The 16842-nt window shown below is 52.3% G+C and overlaps 1 long non-coding RNA gene across 2 annotated transcripts; it reads left to right on the plus strand.

Moving 5' to 3' along the window:
* Positions 1 to 6198: 6198 nt before the first annotated feature.
* LOC127541898 (uncharacterized) lies at positions 6199 to 16842 on the plus strand. 2 transcript variants are annotated; one of them, XR_007948500.1, is made up of 2 exons: positions 6199 to 6481; positions 13253 to 16842. It is a non-coding gene; the product is annotated as an uncharacterized LOC127541898 (long non-coding RNA). The 2 variants fall into 2 exon arrangements; XR_007948501.1 differs by lacking the exon at positions 6199 to 6481 and adding an exon at positions 6667 to 6845.

Here is a 16842-nt window from a genome sequence, read left to right on the forward strand (position 1 = left end):
TTTTCCCCCTCGTTCTTTGCTGTTCTGATTCATTAAGTTACTTTGCTTCAAATTCACATATTGTGACTTAGTTTACTGAGATGGAAGCATCAGTTGGGAGCTATGGTTTTGAATAGACACTGACCCCCAAAGTACTTTGAACCTGGGTATTACTTTATAAGAACCATGTTGGAGGAATCCTCACTCCACTTACATCTCCCTCGGCAAAGTTAAGTGTTTAATAAAAATTGGTTGTGTTTTATAGGATTGTTTTAAAAAATCCCTGGACATTAAGGGTTTGTTTAATTTGAGGTAGTTTGAAAAAGCCTTTATTGGGCTGATTTATTCATTATAAAGAGTTTCTTATGAACTAAGGACATCCGCTGAGTCATGGAAATAAGCCCTTTGCTGGGAAAAGTGGTAGTGGATTCATAGCCCAAGGTGTGAGTGTAGGTGATTTCTGTGGCCTTCGTAGCTCTAAATTCTATGATCGATGATGGGATGAAGGGACTCCAGCAAAAGACCATTCCCGGGTAGCGACCCAATATCCAAGTGGAACCCGTGAGGAGCAAGTGACCCCATGGGGCTGTTTTGTACCGACAGAATTGTCTTGTAAAGACAGGGCTATCCTGGGCTGAGTCCCATTGTGACCTTATAGAACGTTGGGGTTAAGCTGTAGACGTCAGCTCGGAGTCTATCTTGTAGAAACAGGGCGACCATGATCACCAGGTGATTTATTGGGTCCTTTCCCATCAAAGGGCTCACCTCTCCCCTTTTTGATTGAGTTCATGAAGAACTTTGCCCGATTGCTAAGCATGATCATAAAGCTCTGCTCCTTGACCTGGAGATGATTTGAGTCTCTGAAATCATTTTCAATGACTCCCCACAATTGTGATTTATTGAACTTGACTTACCGTGACTGTTGGACTTCACCAGTCAGAATATGGGGTTTGGGTCTGAGTCAAGTATTTTGGTGCCTTCTCACGGTTCAAAGGGGATAGAGCAGTGATCCTGGAGTACACAAAGACCTGAATTTCATTTCTCATTTATTTAATATTTACATTGAAAACCAATTTTTTTAAACTTTTGAGTTCCAGATTCTCTTCCTTATCCCCATCCCCCAGCCTCTATTAAGAAACTACATGGGAAGTTATGCGAATACATTTCCTGTTGTGAAAGAAAATAATGGTTTTATTTTTATAATATATTTATATTATATTGTTATATAACATATAATATATTATTAATATAAACATCATTATATTTATTGATATAATTATATTATTATAACTATTAATAAACACAATGGTGTTTATATTAATAATTTATTATTATATATTAATATATATTAACCAATATATTAATTATATATATGTAAAGAGAGAGAGAGAGAGATTCAATCTGTATTCAGGCACAATCACTTTCTTCTCTGGGTATGGATGGGATTTTTCATCATAAGTCAAGTCCTTCAGAGTACTTGTAGATCATTGTACTGCCGAGAATAAGAAAGAAAGACCTGAATTCAAATTCAGCCTCAGTCACTTACTAATGTGTGATCTTGGACAAATGACATAACCTGTTTGCTTCAGTTTCCTCAACTGTAACATGAGGATGATAATAATGTTTACATCCCAGGGCCTTTGTAAGGATCAAATGAGATTTTTGCAAAGCGCCTAACTTACCGCCTGACACATAGTAGGTACTCAATAAATGCTTGTTTCCTTCCTTTTAGCACAAAAGCAAGTGCTTCATAAATGTTTGAATTGGATAATCTGGAAAGGCAGCACTCCTTCAGTCAGCAAATGTTTCAGAACTGCCTACCTACTGTGTGCTGAGTTCTAGGATAGACACTTGAATTTGATGAGACTCAACCGCTGCCATTTGCGGTCCCATGAGGTTTCTGCTGCAGGGCACAAGATGCCCCTCCTAGGTTAAGCTCCTCACTTCTATTGTCATGACCAGGCTGCTAACTCAGACTGCCATTTCCTTTCTCCGTTCTGATTGGAGTGTGGAGGGCGGACTACCATCATCTCCTAATGCTTTTTATTTTTTATTTTTTGGCAAAGCAGGAGACTTGTGGGTTCACTCCAGGCTTCATCTGCTGTCAGCCTGGCCTCTGGCCTCTCCTCTGCCCCTTCCTGCCTCCTTTGGTGAATGGTCTTCTCTCTTCCCCCATTAGATTGTAAACTCCTTAAAATCAGGGACTGTCTTTTTTCTTTGTCTTTCTTTCTTTCTTTCTTTCTTTCTTTCTTTCTTTCTTTCTTTCTTTCTTTCTTTCTTTCTTTCTTTCTTCCTTCCTTCCTTCCTTCCTTCCTTCTTTTCTTTCTTCCTTTTTTCTTTCTTCCTTCTTCCTTCCTTCTTCCTTCCTTCTTTTCTTTCTTCCTTTTTTCTTTCTTTCTTCCTTCCTTCCTTCTTTTCTTTCTTCCTTCCTTCCTTCCTTCTTTTCTTTCTTTCTTCCTTCCTTCCTTCTCTCTCTCTCTCTCTCTCTCTCTCTCTCTCTCTCTCTCTCTCTCTCTCTTTCTTTTCTTTTCTTTTTTGTATTTTCAAGTTTAGTAGGGTGCCTGGCCCATAGTAGGCACTTAAATATTTTTCTTTAGTGCAGCTCAGACTAGGAAGGAGAGCGGCCCTCTGACACCCTCTGCAGCCCAGGAGTTGATTTCATTTCCCCAAACGTTCTGCTCCCCAGGATTCTGAGGGAGTACCCCATCCCTTCCTCTTCCTCTGAGTCTCTGGATTTCTCTCCGAAGCATAGGGCAAGTTGTGCTCGTCCCAGAAGGACACAACTCAGTCTGGATTAAAAATTAATCTGGTGGGGGGGCAGTTAGACAGCAAGTGGATAGAACACGAGTCTTGAAATCAGGAGGACCTGAGATACTTAACACTTCCTAGCTGTGTGATCCTGGGCAAGTCACTTAACCCCAATTGCCTCACACACACGAAAATATACTCCAAAATTGTAAATTTAAAAGAATTAATACGCGCTCTTTCAGGTTTGCTAAATGTGTTTCTCCTAACATCCCTAAGGAGATAGCACAGTGGATAGACTGCCGGCTCTGGAGTCAGGAAGACCCCGAGTTCAAATCTGGCATGACATTGATTAGCCTAGCTGTGTGACCTCAGACAAGTCACTTAACCTGTTGCCTCAATTTTACTATCTATAAAATGAGGATAATAATAACACCTACCTCCTCGGGTTGTTGTAAGGATCAGATAACTGTAAGGTTATATATTAGTGTGTGATATATAATATCATATTATATTATGTGATATATAGACATAATATATGTCTATTAGAACAGTACCTGGCACATAGTGACTGTGTTATTAAATGTTAGCTATTATTATTATTCCCATTTCACAGATGAGAAGACTGCAGCTCAAGGAGACTGAAGGTGCTTCTGGCCCACGATGACAGTTAATAACATGTCAGAGTTTGGATCTGGACCCTCGTCTCTCGACCCCACACTGTATCCACCATTCATTCGACGAACACTAGGTAGAGGCTATGGGGCGAGTGCTGAGGAGGATACACATGTGAATATTAAAAATGACTGCAGAAATAATAACAGTTTGAGGTGCTCCAGGAGGATATTCAGCAGCCAATCCCGAGACAGCAAGGGCTCTGCCCTCGTGAAACGCAGATCAGCTCTCTCAGGGGAGAGGGGAAGCCACTTCTAAATGGCCCCTGGAGCCCACTGAGCCCATCCCTCCCTCCTGCTCATTCCCAGCCTCGCCTGCGGCTTTCCCCCATGAGCTTCCTTGGTCTCCTGGTGGAGTCTCCCATTATCCTTGGGTTCGCTCACAGCTTGGATTTGTCCATCTGTGGGATTTGCATCTTTCAAGATAACAGGAGTTTTTCAACTGAGCTTCAATTAAAAAATTCTCCCTCAAAACTGGGACCCTGATACATTGTTGGGGGAATTGTGAACACATCCAGCCATTCTGGAGAGCGATTTGGAACTAGGCTCAAAAAGTCATCAAACTGTGCATCCCCTTTGACCCAGCAATGTTTCTACTGGGCTTATACCCCAAAGAGATACTAAAGAAAGGAAAGGGACCTGTATGTGCCAAAATGTTTGTGGCAGCCCTGTTTGTAGTGGCTAGAAACTGGCAACTGAGTGGCTGCCCATCAGCTGCAGAATGGCTGAATAAATTGTGGTATATGCATGTTATGGAATATTATTGTTCTGTAGGAAATGACCAGCAGGATGATTTCAGAAAGGCCCGGAGAGACTGACAGGAACTGATGCTGAGGGAAATGAGCAGGACCAGGAGATCATTCTATACTTCAGCAACAAGACTATATGATGATCCATTCTGATGGGCGTGGCCTCCTCAGCAAGGAGATGAACCAAATCAGCTCCAATAGAGCAGGAATGAACTGAACCAGCTACACGCAGGGAAAGAACTCTGGGAGATGACTAGGAACCACTACATAGCATTCCCAATCCCTCTATTTTTGTCCACCTGCACTTTTGATTTCCCTCACAGGCTAATTGTGGCTATTTCAGAGTCTGATTCTTTCTGTGCAGCAAAATAACTGTTTGGACATGTCTACATAGATTGTATTTAACTTATACTTTAACCTATTTAACATGTATTGTTCAACCTGCCATCTGGGGGAGGGGGTGGGGGGAAGGAGGGAAAAGTTGGAACAAAAGGCTCCCCAAATGATCAGACTCTGCATCCCCTTTGACCCAGCAGTGTTTCTACTGGGCCTGTATCCTAAAGAGATCTTAAAGGAGGGAAAGGGATCTGAAAACGTGTGCGGCAGGCCTCTTTGTAGTGGCCAGAAACTGGAAACTGAGCGGGTGCCCATCCATGGGGGAATGGCTGAAGAAATCGTGGTATATGAATGTCATGGAATATTATTGTTCTATAAGAAATGAGCAGCAGGAGGATTTCAGAAAGGCCTGGAGAGACTCATAGGAACCGATGCTAAATGAAGGGAGCAGGACCGGATCATTGTACACGGTAACAGGAAGATGATCTGACCATCCGTGGATCTCTTCAACACGGAGATGATTCAGACCAGTTCCAGTGATCTTGCGCTGAAGAGAGCTGTGGGAACCGAGTGTGGATCACAACATGGCGTTCTCACTCCTTTTGTTGCTCGTTTGCATCTTGTTTCTTTCTCATTTTCTTTCCTTTTTGATCCGATCTTTCTTGTGCACCAAGAGAATTGTTTACACATGTTGAATTTAACATATATTTTACCACGTCTAACATGTGTTGCCATCCAGGGGAGGGGAGGGGAAGGGAGGGCCAAATCTGAACCACAAGGCTATGCAAGCATCAATGTTGAAAAATTGTGCATCTGTTTAGAAAAGAAAAGCTTAATAATGATAATAATAATAATAATAATAACAAAGCTTAGTATGTCACCTTTTGTTGTTTACTTGGTTTTTCCCCCTTTTGATCTGATATGTTTAATCTGTGAATTTGTTTATAGGTTTAAAAGAATGGCACCTGTTTATCCTCTATCCGGGTGTTTGCTCTCTTGGGGAGGGGGGAGGGAAGAGAGGGAGGGAGACGGCTTTGGAAAACCAGGTTTTACAGACATGAAGGTTAAGAACATCTGCCATGTAGCTGCAAAAATCAAATGCTCTAAAAAATAAGAAAAGCTCACCCTGAGCACCTTGGCTCCCCTAATACGGGCTCGGATGTTTACACAGCAGTAATCGGTCGGCACGTCTTAAGTGCCTACTGTGTGCCAGCTACTAGGACACCGTCAGCCTGAGGATACCATCCTCTTCCTCTCAAATTCACAGCGCCATTTCTCGTTGTTTCGATTCCCCCATGAATCCAGTCACCTTTCCTGGGACCCCCGCCCCCCGGAAAGAGCCCATCCTATCGCCAGAATGCACATGGAGGGCGGGGGGCTGCCTCCCGGATTTGTATCCCACCCAGAGCCTGGCCAGAACGTCTTCATTCAGTAGGCGCTTAATAAGCGCCTTTCCTTGCATTCGCTGGCCGATTTGCTCTAATGGTTATTGTCATGTCACACCCTATATCGTATTTATTATTATTATACCCATTCTCTCGCTGGGAAAAGGGAGGCGGAGGGGAGGGAAATGAGCTGCTGCACACACGGTGCCAGAACTGGGATTTAAACCCAGGTTTCCTAAGACCAAGAAAAATACCCTCGCTTATTTTGGGGAGCGCGACAAGTGCTGGTTTTAGGAGGAGGGCGGGTCCGCACGCCCAGGGGCACGGGACGCTTGGAGATCCCCGGGCCCGCAGAGCTGCGGCGCGAGGCTCGGGCTGGGGGGGGGGGGAAGCTGGGCTCGTCGCTTTAAACGCATCGCGGCGGGCACCCGCCGGCCCCCGGCCGGGCGCGCACACACGGGCACACACGCACGCATGCACGCACGCACACTCCCCCCGCCCGCCGCCTCTTCTGGGAGCCAGCTCTGACTGCGGCGCATTCGTCCGGGAGTCTGCCCGCTCCGGCCAGGCTGGCTCGCTGCGGACGCTAGCCCCCAGATTTGCCTGCCACCCGGTCAGTGCCCCCACCCCCCCGCGGTCTGCGGGTCCCGTCGGACCGGCCGAGGGGCGCGGGGCTTCGGGGCGGCGGCCACTGCAGGGGCTGCTGCGGAGGGCGGGCGGGGCGGGCAGGGCGGGCGGGCAGGGCGTGAAGCCCCCGGGGAGGAACGCCAGGACCGGGGCTGGGCTCGGGGCTCGAGGCTCGAGCCGAGCTGCCCCGCGGAGCCGCGCGGGAGGGGGCCCGGGCAGGGCCGGGGAGGTTGGTGGCTCTCGATGGGCGGGGGCTGAGTGAGCGCTTGAGCCAGGGCGGGGGTCTCTGAGTGTCTGCAGCACGCAGCCCGGGAGTCGGCCTGGGAAGAGCAGCGCGTCCCCGGAGCCCGGTGAGTGATCTGCCTCATCTCATCCCGCATCCCGCCCCACCCCCAGCGCCCCCCGCTCCCACCCCCAGCGCCCCCCCCCCCGCCCCCTCCTCTTTAATGTGGCTAGCCCGCCTGCCCGAGGAGCGGCTCTCATCAACCCCGCCTCCTCCCCAGCTTCCCTGGGGTGCTCCCTTCCCCCACCCCTCCAAACCACCGTGCCCTCCAGCCAGGCTGGGGGGGGGGCAGGGCAGCGGGGCATAGTATAGTGGGAAGCATGGGATCCGCAGGCAGAGGTAAGTGGATTGCAATCCTTTCTGCTGTTCATTACCCACATGAGCTCAGGCAAATCCCTTCCCTCGCTTTTTGCCTCAGTTTCCTCAGATGTAAAAGGAGGTGTGATCGCTAAGCTTTCTTCCCATATTTAATCTCATAATGACCATTGCTGGTGGAAGAGAGGCAAATCACAGCTCCGCAGACGAGCCAGATTGAGGGGCAGCTGGGCAGGGGCAGCTAGCAGCGGGGGTCCCCCGGGAGGGCTCTGTAGCCATGCGCTGTGCCCCAGAGAATTCCCTGCTGGGTTTCAGCCCCTGTTCTTAGCGGGGGATTAAGGGCGAGGCTCTGGTTTGGAGCCCCTCCCTCCCTTTGCTGGCTTCCCAGTCCTTCCCTGACAGCCCCTCCCCTTTCAGGGTCCAGATCCTCTGGATTGACTGCTTAGGATGGAGACAGGTCATGGAGAAAGGGGGTGAGGAGCCCTGGGCACTTGTCGCCCTTTCAGGGAGTCCTGAGAGGGCTCTGGACTCGTGCCAATCATTCTCTGCAAACCTCTTCCTCCATCGCCAGGGCCACTTCTGCAGCCGTTGCAATTGGCAATTTCCCAGAATGCCATCGTGGCCTCTCTGCAGACCCTTTGGCGCAGGGCCCACTCCCAGCTCCCTGGGGAGCCCGTTTTTGGAGAAATCCTGGCATCTAGGGCTGCTCTGGAGCCCCTGGGGGATTCCTGCTTCCTTGCCCCCCAAAATCTGAGTCAAACACTGGGATTTGTGGCTAGAAGGGATCTGAAAGAATCACAGAAAAGATCTTCCCTGTCCTGTTGGATGGAGGGGCCCCCCCAGAAGAGGGGTCTTCAGGGACAGGATGGGGTGGGCTTTCTATTCAGCCCCAGCTAAGGAGGCTGAGGTCCATTTGTCCTCAGCGCTTTCCTTTCAGCACTCAGTTATAGATTTGGAGCTAGAGAAGGCTATTGAGCTCAACCCTTTCCTTTTACAAAGGGGAAAACTGAGGCACAGAGAGGCTAAAAGACCTTCCTGGAAATGTCTGAGGGGGAATATTAATCCAGGTCTTCATGGCTCCAAGTGCAGCACTCTGCTTGCTCCAATGGGATCATAATCTACATCCTCCATTTCCATTTGACAAAGAAGGAAACTGAGGCCCCTAGAGATTATGGGGCTCCCCCGAGGCCATCTGATGGACATTGGGATGGAGGATCCTTAAGATCAGCCTCTTCCAAATGGGGAAAGTGAGACCCCGGGGGCGGGGGGAGGTTTCCCAATGTTAGCCAGCATGGCAGAATCCGGCCAAGCCTGGGCTCAGGTGTGCCGCTTTCGCCTCCTGGCAGAGCGGGGAGGGGCAGGCTCTGCCCATCCAGCCTCCTCTTGGATGAACCACGGCCTCCTTGGCAGGGTGACAGAGGAGTGAGAAAAGGTTCCCTCCCCCGCCAGGCCGCCTCCCATCTCTCGGGTGCTTTCTGCAGCGGCCCTCCCCCCGCCGCTCCCCTCCCTGCGCTCACCTGCAGAGCTGGAGCGGGAGAGAGACGCAAATGGTGCTCGAGCTAATGAGGCGCGGGGTGGGCGAGCAGCCGCTTGATGAATGAGCCGCTCTGCAGCAGAGGCGGCAGCCCCAGCCAGCTGGGGCTGGGCCAGAGAGGCCCCGGGGGTGGGGGAAGCTGGGAGAGAGCCTCCGGGACTCACTCTTCAGAGGGCACCCTGTGCGGAGCCGGACGGCAGAGGGAACGGGGCACCTGCATTAGGGTCAGACCTTTGGCCGGGGACTGACTGGTCTAGCCTCAGTTTCCACATTTGTACGATTCCAGGGCTGGCCAGACTCAAGTCCCCTCCCATTTTGACACATTGTATCCTATTCTAAAGACCTGTAGCCATTAGCTGGAAACTGATCTGGCCTCAGTTTCCACATTTGTACGATTCCAGGGCTGGCCAGACTCAAGTCCCCTCCCATTTTGACACATTGTATCCTATTCTAAAGACCTGTAGCCATTAGCTGGAAACTGATCTGGCCTCAGTTTCCACATTTGTACGATTCCAGGGCTGGCCAGACCTCAAGTCCCCTCCCATTTTGACACATTGTATCCTATTCTGAAGACCTGTAACCATTAGCTGGAAACTGATCTGGCCTCAGTTTCCACATTTGTACGATTCCAGGGCTGGCCAGACCTCAAGTCCCCTCCCATTTTGTCACTCTGTGTCCTCTTCTCAAGACTTTCTAGAATTCTACAGGTGAATAGAAATGACCGATCAGGACTCTGTTCTAAGAGGCTACTGTGTGACCCTGGGTAGACCACTTCCCTTCCCTGAGCCTCAGTTTCCTCCTCTGCACCATCTGCCTCATCCGAGCTCACTCTCATGCATGGTCCATCACATCCCCGCCCCGGAGCGGGCCCCTCAGTCTCCTGCTCAGTCTCTGCTCTGGGGGGAGACATTGTCTCCAGAAGGCCTCTGTTAAAGAGTGCTGGCCCTGTTGAGAGGGCACACGTGCTCCCCCTAGCGATTGAGAAACATAGCTTCATCCATCAGCCTGACTCACTGTCCCTGCAGAGGTGATGGAGCCCGGCCGCTGGACAGGTGAGTGTGGAGGGGGGAGACGGCAGGAGCACTTAGGTCTGCAGGGACCTGCGGGAAAAGGTTTGGAGGCAGCTTGAATTCCCTCGGATTGAGAGCCACAAAGCCCAGGTCGTGGGGTTCAGTCCTTTCGTTTTATGGGGGGGGGCAGACCCGACACCAGCTGCTCAAGAGCTAGGGCAGAATTCCACCTCAGGTGCTCAGCCTCTTGAGGGTGGGGTCTCTCTCCTCTCAGGAGAAGGTTTTGGAACAGTGTCCCCAGCCAGGCTTACGGGCGGGTGTTGAGGGTCCCCCGGGCTAGGAGGGATCACGTGGGAGCAAATCTTCTGGGTCCAGAGGAAGGAGGGGGGGGTGGAGTTTGGCAGGAGGCGGAGCAGAGCTGCCACCTCCTCCCCCCTCCCCCCGCCCAGGCCAGATGCTGAAGGCTTCTTGATGGGAGGCTAAGGGGAATGCAGGACAGGACGGGGATGGGAGACTCCTAGGCCCAGCAGTGCAACAGAGGGGGAGGGGAGCATCAGATCGCCCCCATTATTGGGCCCCTTACTTTGCCCAGTGGTGGACCGAGCCCCACCCTGGGCGAAGCTTCTGGCCCCGCCCCCTCCCTAGCCCCCTCTCTCTGGGACAGGGAAGGGAAGGGGCTTCTCTCCCAGACTGCACCAGCCTGGGGCTTGACCTCTCTGGCCCGTCGGCCCCTTCCCAATGGTCCGAGGGCTTCTCTGCTTCTAGTCTTGTCCCTGAAGGCTCGGCTGCTCCGGGGGAACAGGTCCTTGACCAGGACTGGGAATGATCTGGGGCGCCTGAACCCAAAGGCCCGGATTTGGGGCCCTGGGGTGTATCGGGCTACAAAGGGCCCCTGATTTCGGGGGAACTTGAGGTTCCCAAAATCAAGTCCCTGAAGCTGAGCCCAGAGTGAGCCTGCAGGTGGAGGTGGAACCTGAAGGTGAAGGAATGGGGGGGAGCAGGCAGGTGAGCATCCTCATTCTCTCCCCCTCTCTTTTCCCTCCTTTTTTCTTTCCCCTTTCCTTTCTCTCCTCTCTTTCCCTCCTTCTCCTCTCCTCTTTCTCTCTCCTTGCCTCCTTTCTTCCTCTCCCCCTCCTCTTTCCCCTTCCTTCTCTTTCCTCTCTTTGCCCCTCCAGCTTTTTCTCTCCTTTCTTCCTCTTTCCCCCTCCCTTCTTTTTCTCTTTCCACCTCTACCCCCTCTCCTTTTTTCTTTTTCTCTTTTCTTCCCATTTTCCCTCCTCCTCTCCTTTCTTCATCTCTTTCCCTCCTCTTTCTCCCTCCTCCTTTTCCTTCCTCCCTCTTTCCCTCCTCTTTTCTTCCTCCCTCTGTTCCTCCTTTCTTCCCCTCCTCCTCTCCTTTCTTTCTCATTCCTCCTTCTTTCTCTCCCTCCCCTCTTCCTCTCTCCTTAACAACACCAAGTTCAGAGATTACAATCTTCTTGGGGCACCATCCCCTCCTCTCCGCCCCACAAGGAAATGCTACCCGACCCAGCACTGAGAGATGCTTGAGATAATGAACTTCTCAGAGTCAGGTGCACTGGGAAGGGCACAACCCTCCCTCCTCTCCCTTACTGCCTCTCCCATCCCTTGCTGCCCTCCCTCCTCTCCCCTACTCCCTCCCCCCATCCCTTGCTCCCCTCCCTCCTCTCCTTTATTGCCCTCCCCATCCCTTGCTGCCCTTTCCCCTCTCCCCTACTCCCTCCCCCCATCCCTTGCTCCCCTCCCTCCTCTCCCTTACTGCCCCCCCATCCCTTTCTCCCCTCCACTCTAGTTTCCCAGTAAGAGCTTCATTTGGTTCTAAGGCTTTTCTTTCAAAATGCAAACATCTCTAGGAGGATGAAACCTGTCAGTCAACTACATCTTAGTCAGAATTATTCCATTCTGGCAATTACATCAGTTGAGCAAGATCCCAGGAGCTAGTACCCACGTGAGCTGTAGGGATCTTCCAAGATGGGGCGTCCCATCCTAAAGCTTGGCCCGAGATTGACATGGGAACCCCCAAGCCCCCGAGAGTGGCCTCCCCAGAACGGAAGCGGTTTTGGTCTCAGACAAATTCGCCCACACCGAGGAGTCTCGTTGGTCCCAGGGAAGGGCTTTCCATCCCACTCTCTGGAGGGACTTAGAACTAAGGTGCGGAGCGCTGGCGCTCTGGCCCTTAGAGGAGGTTCCTGGGAAAAGCCGGGAACGCCTGTTCCTGGTCAGCCCTCCTCATTGGGGAACAGAGGCGAGGAGGAAGGGAGGGGACCTTTCCAAGCAGTCACACCGAGCCCGGGATCCGGCTCTGTGACCTTCAACCTCCCGGACTGCCTCGACCCACGAGTTTGGAAGGAGAGGCCGGGGCCGAGCTCGACGCCTCTGACTGGCTTGGGGTCCGGGGCCCTCAGCACCCCCTCTGTGCCACTGGTGGGGAGGGGCGGGAGCTGGTTTCCAATCATCCAGCCCCTGGGGGGGGGCTCCTAGAATTTGGCACTTCAAGGCTCAGCTCAGGGGACGTCCCAGTGGAAGCCTCTCCACACGTGACTCCCATACTAGGGTACGACGGAAGCCCCCGGGGCCCCGCGCGGTGGCGGGCAAGGCCGGAAGCCTTTTGGAGGCGGACGCGTGCAAGAAACACCCCGAGAGCAGGCAGAGTTGCAGGCTGGATAATTTTTTTTTAATTTTTTCTTTTTTAGGTTAACATAGACAATTTGAGAACAGACGTGTGAGCGGTGCTTACATGTTTTTGCCTAATTATTGTGATGTTGTTGTTTTGCTTGGATGCGAGTTTGGTTAATGACTAAGATTAGAAGAAAACAATAAATGACAACGAAAAGGAGAGAAGACTCTTACTTTGCCGTTTTGCTTAGGGCCCTGGTAGCGACCGAGCGCCACCGAAAATCCTTCTCTACCTAGACACACAAAACGATGCTGATGACGGGACACGACTGACGGACAGTTATAAGGCACATTAATACAGCTTCGCGGTTTCCAAAGCGCTTGTCCTCCTATGAGAGGGTGTACAAGTAGGATGTTCCCCTTCTATTGAGAAAACACGCTCAGACGTTCAGGAACCTGCCCGGAACCACCCGGCGGCCTCCACGTGGGGCTCTGGCTCCCGGCCCGGGAGGGGCCCCCTCCCGCCCTAGGGACGGGGAAGGCCGGGAGCCGGGTTGGAAGCCTCGGTCGATGGCGAGGACCCGAGTGGTTCTCCCCTGGTGCGCTGCTCCTCCCGTCCCTCCCCTGGATGGTGGGTGCCATGCAGATGGGACCCGTCTCTCCCCCAGAGCCTAGCACACTTCTGGACGTAGCGGGAGTTAACGTATCGGTGGGGGATTGGTGTAGAGGGAGGTCTCTGCTGAGTGCCCAATGAGGGGTGGAGCCAGCCAGGCCGCGGGCGGGGGCCGGTGGGGAAGGGCCGTCTTCCTGGCTGGACACTCCCTGCGTGATGCTTTTTGTGACACTTTGGGGGGCCCTGCACCCGTGATGTCTCTCGAGGTAGGTCCGGCAGCTCTCCGGGGCCCACCGCTCAGCAGCAAGGCCGGGCGAGCCCAGTCCCCTGCCCCGACTGACCATCTCTACCTCTGGGTTTGCTTTCCAGATCTCGGGGGACATGGCTGTGGACGTAACTGAATACCATCTTAGCGGTGAGTTAGACCAATAAGAACACTCCACACGTGCCGGTGAGTTAGACCAATAAGAACACTCCACATGCGCCCGGCACTCCAGGCTGCCCAGAGCCCAGTCCCACTCGTCCAAGTGGTCAGTAGAGCGGCAGTCCGGGAGGGATGGTGTCCTTCTGGCTGTCTCTCCCTTGTCTAGAGCTTTCCCTCAATAAAGGTTTGGTGAAATGCACTGGCTCCTGCTCACACTAGCTGCCTGGGGAAGGTGCGGGCTGCAGGCCCGGGGAGGGGCCGGCCCTGCCCCGTCCTCGCTGGGCCCACGCTGGCTGCAGCTGGACTGAACCCGGCCTCCGCTCTAGTGGACAATTTTTCCGATTGACTAACGTTCTGTTTCCCCGGGAGGCCCCCATTCAGAATTCTCTTATCTCACGCCTCCCCCGGGAGGATTTCTTTGTCCCTAGGCCACGTAGGAGGGAGGCTTCAAGCCTCTGCCTGGGGTGGGGGGTGGGGGTCCTATGCCATCATCCTCAGCGGTTGGAGAAGGTGCGGGGAAGGCGGCTGAATCATCCCGAGCTCCCCGATTGGTCCCCCTGCAGCCCACCACTTCCTCCCGCCTACACTCTGGAGCAGAGCTGGGGGAGACGGGGAGGGCGCATCTCCCTGCCGGTCTTTTGGGGGAAAGGGGGAGGATGGCGAGGCAGGTGGGGGATGGCCGCTGCCCCTGGGTGGGTCAGCCCTTCTCGGGTGGAGCCTTCTGCCCCTCGGCCTTAGGGCCGCTGGAGACTCTGGCGGGAGGGGGACCCTCTGGCCGCCGCATCTCCTCCCTGGCGAGCCTCACCTGCTGGGGATGGGTCAGGGGGCTGGGGGGTGGGGGTGGTCGTTTCCTATCCTGACCCGAGGAGCTTCCCCTCTCCATAGCTCTTGGTGGTTGCCTTTCTTTACAGCAGCTCCCTAAGTGGGGCAGGGTAAGTATTTTTATCCTTATTTTGTAGATGGGAAAACGGGGCCCAAAGAGGCGATTCAGTCTCCTCCATGTCCCTTGGCTAGCTAGGCGAGGAAGCTCAAGGACATCTAGGAAGCTGAGGACTCCTCAAGGGCAGAGACTTTGGGGAATTGGCCTCTGGAGCCCAGTGCTTGGCACAAACCAGGCGCTTCAAAATGCTTGTCTGTGGGCGGCCTCAAACATCACCTGGTCTAAGCCGTGCTCAGGATTTTCATTTGAAATCCTACCCTTCACTTACCACCCCCCACCCCAGTGCGGGGATCCCCTAGCTCCCAAAGCGATCCATCTGGGCCGGCTCGCCTGCTCTTTCCCTGCCCTTGGCTCCTGGCTCTCCCTGCCCTAGCCACTGTGAATGGGGATGGCCACCAGGTAACTCCGGTGACTCCTGAGCCCGACTCCTCTAACCCGACCCAACCAGCTATTCTTCACGGGACCCCATGGCTCAGGCTGACCCTAGCAGAGCAAACCCCTCTTAATGCAGCCCGAGATGACCTAACTTGAGCTCACAGGCCAGATTTCTTCAAACGAATGAGCCGGGACGTGGCGGGGAGTCGGTCCTCACTCACAAGGGATCTTCCAACTAAGGCAGAGGGACATAGGTCTAGGGGTCACTGTGGAGAACGTTTTAGTGTTTGGAGGTGGAGGTTCTTTGCAAATCTGGAATTCTGTAATTGAATCTAACTTCGCCCCTGCTCCTCCCATTTTGTCCTAATGGACTTGATCTTTTGAACCCCAGTGCTGATCTTGACATTCACCCCTAATACTCTTCCACTTCTCCGATTCAGCCCAACGCTCTAGCCTGTGGTGTTTCTTGGGATTTCAGACTATCACTGAGTAGGACTCTTCTAGCATTTTGATGTGCTGTCTTTCTCCAAATATGGGGAACAGCCCAAGGTCAAGCAGAGACCCCTGGGGCCTGCGACTGGAAGTGAACTGTGACCTATTCACACTCCTGTTCCCAGCTCTTCTGATTCTACTCCTGTCCACCCCCACAGCTCTCCATCACTTCCACAGAGTAGGAGGAGATACTTTATGGAAAGCCTTGCTAAAATTTAGGTAAACTCCATCTGATCCAGTAGCTTAGAAGCCCTATCAGAAAAGGAAATCCAGTGAGCCCGAGAGAACCCATTCTTGATGGAATCCGATCCTTTCCTAGCTGGACACTAGCCCCGTCCATCTTTAGAATTTTCCTAAGCTCACTGGCCTCCAGATACACACTCTGTCTTCTTCCCCAGTCCTGCACTATCTGTCCCGTTCCTCAAGATTGGAAAATGTCACTGATGGCAGCTCAGCAGTCACCCGCTGGCTTTCAGGGGTGTGAGGAAAACGCTTTGTCCGCCTTGAAGCATGAATCCATCTTTGGGATCTGTGATTTCATTGCTGGACGTCTCCTCCAACAATGCAGATGGCAGCTCATCCCTCATTTCCCCATCCCGTGCAGCTCTTATCCGTGTTAGCCTTTTAAGTCCACTCGACACGCCGGGGGCCTTGCTTGCTTTCTCCTGACATCGCGAGGACGCCGGTGGGGTACACAGGCTGGTCCTCGGTGATCCCTCTTCTCTTGCCGGGTAACCAGGCCACCCCCTCTTTGGATCACCCAGTCCCTGCTGACATCCTTCTTTCTGCCATGGCCTGGTCACCACCACCACGCGCCTCTCGGCGGCCCTCTGAGTGGTCCTCGTTTGATTTTTTTAGGGGCCGTAGAGTTCTACGACCCACAGCCAAAGAGAATCAGTGGAATAGCGGTTGCTAAAAAGATAGGCCTTTGTCCCAGGGAGAAGTTTGGGGTCATTAAGGGAGCTTTGCGATTTCCCTACAACAATCCAGCCTGCTCTCCTCTTATCTAATTCTGGGTCAAACTCACCATCCATTTGTTTATCTAAGATTCTATCTATTTTTCTATATAATATATAAATATATGTATATATGTATGTAGGTATATATATATATTGATGGACAAGCTCTATAGTTTATCTAATTGCAAGCCATAATCTGAACTACGGGTATCTTTCATCCATTTGCTTGGTCTTATGTAGACGACCAGGTCAGACTCTTTAAGTGGTCACAGATCTCATCCCGGGGGCTCTGCGATGTTCTGGGCTTCGATGCTATCGACACGATGTCCTATTTTACCCGGGAGACCTTACCTTCCATAACGAACACCTCTTCACCTTGAACTCGGGGCTGGATCTCCTCCATCGCAGCGGCAAACCCTCGCATCAAGTGCCGCCCGCCCGTTTCGTGCCCTGCCTGATGCTAACGACTTCAGGGAGGTCAAAAGGAGGTGGTTCTGATCTTTCTAGGGATCTTCAATCTTTTTTGAGCTATGGACAGGAGGCAGCTTGTTCAAAGAGCTGTTTAGGTCACTGCCAAATCAAGGGCTTTAAAAAATAATAGCACATGGGGTGGCAAATTCTTGGCACCTTTTGGTCAACCGATTACTAGTAAAAATGCTCTGTTGTGGACTGTTGCTTACAAAATGTTGCCTATTCTTTACTGACTGACGTCCCTTCAAATTAAGGATGCCCTGGATGCATGTGTGGACTATTCTAACTTAGAGATGGG

Source organism: Antechinus flavipes, chromosome 6, assembly GCF_016432865.1.
Source record: "Antechinus flavipes isolate AdamAnt ecotype Samford, QLD, Australia chromosome 6, AdamAnt_v2, whole genome shotgun sequence".
Taxonomy (NCBI): domain Eukaryota; kingdom Metazoa; phylum Chordata; class Mammalia; order Dasyuromorphia; family Dasyuridae; genus Antechinus; species Antechinus flavipes.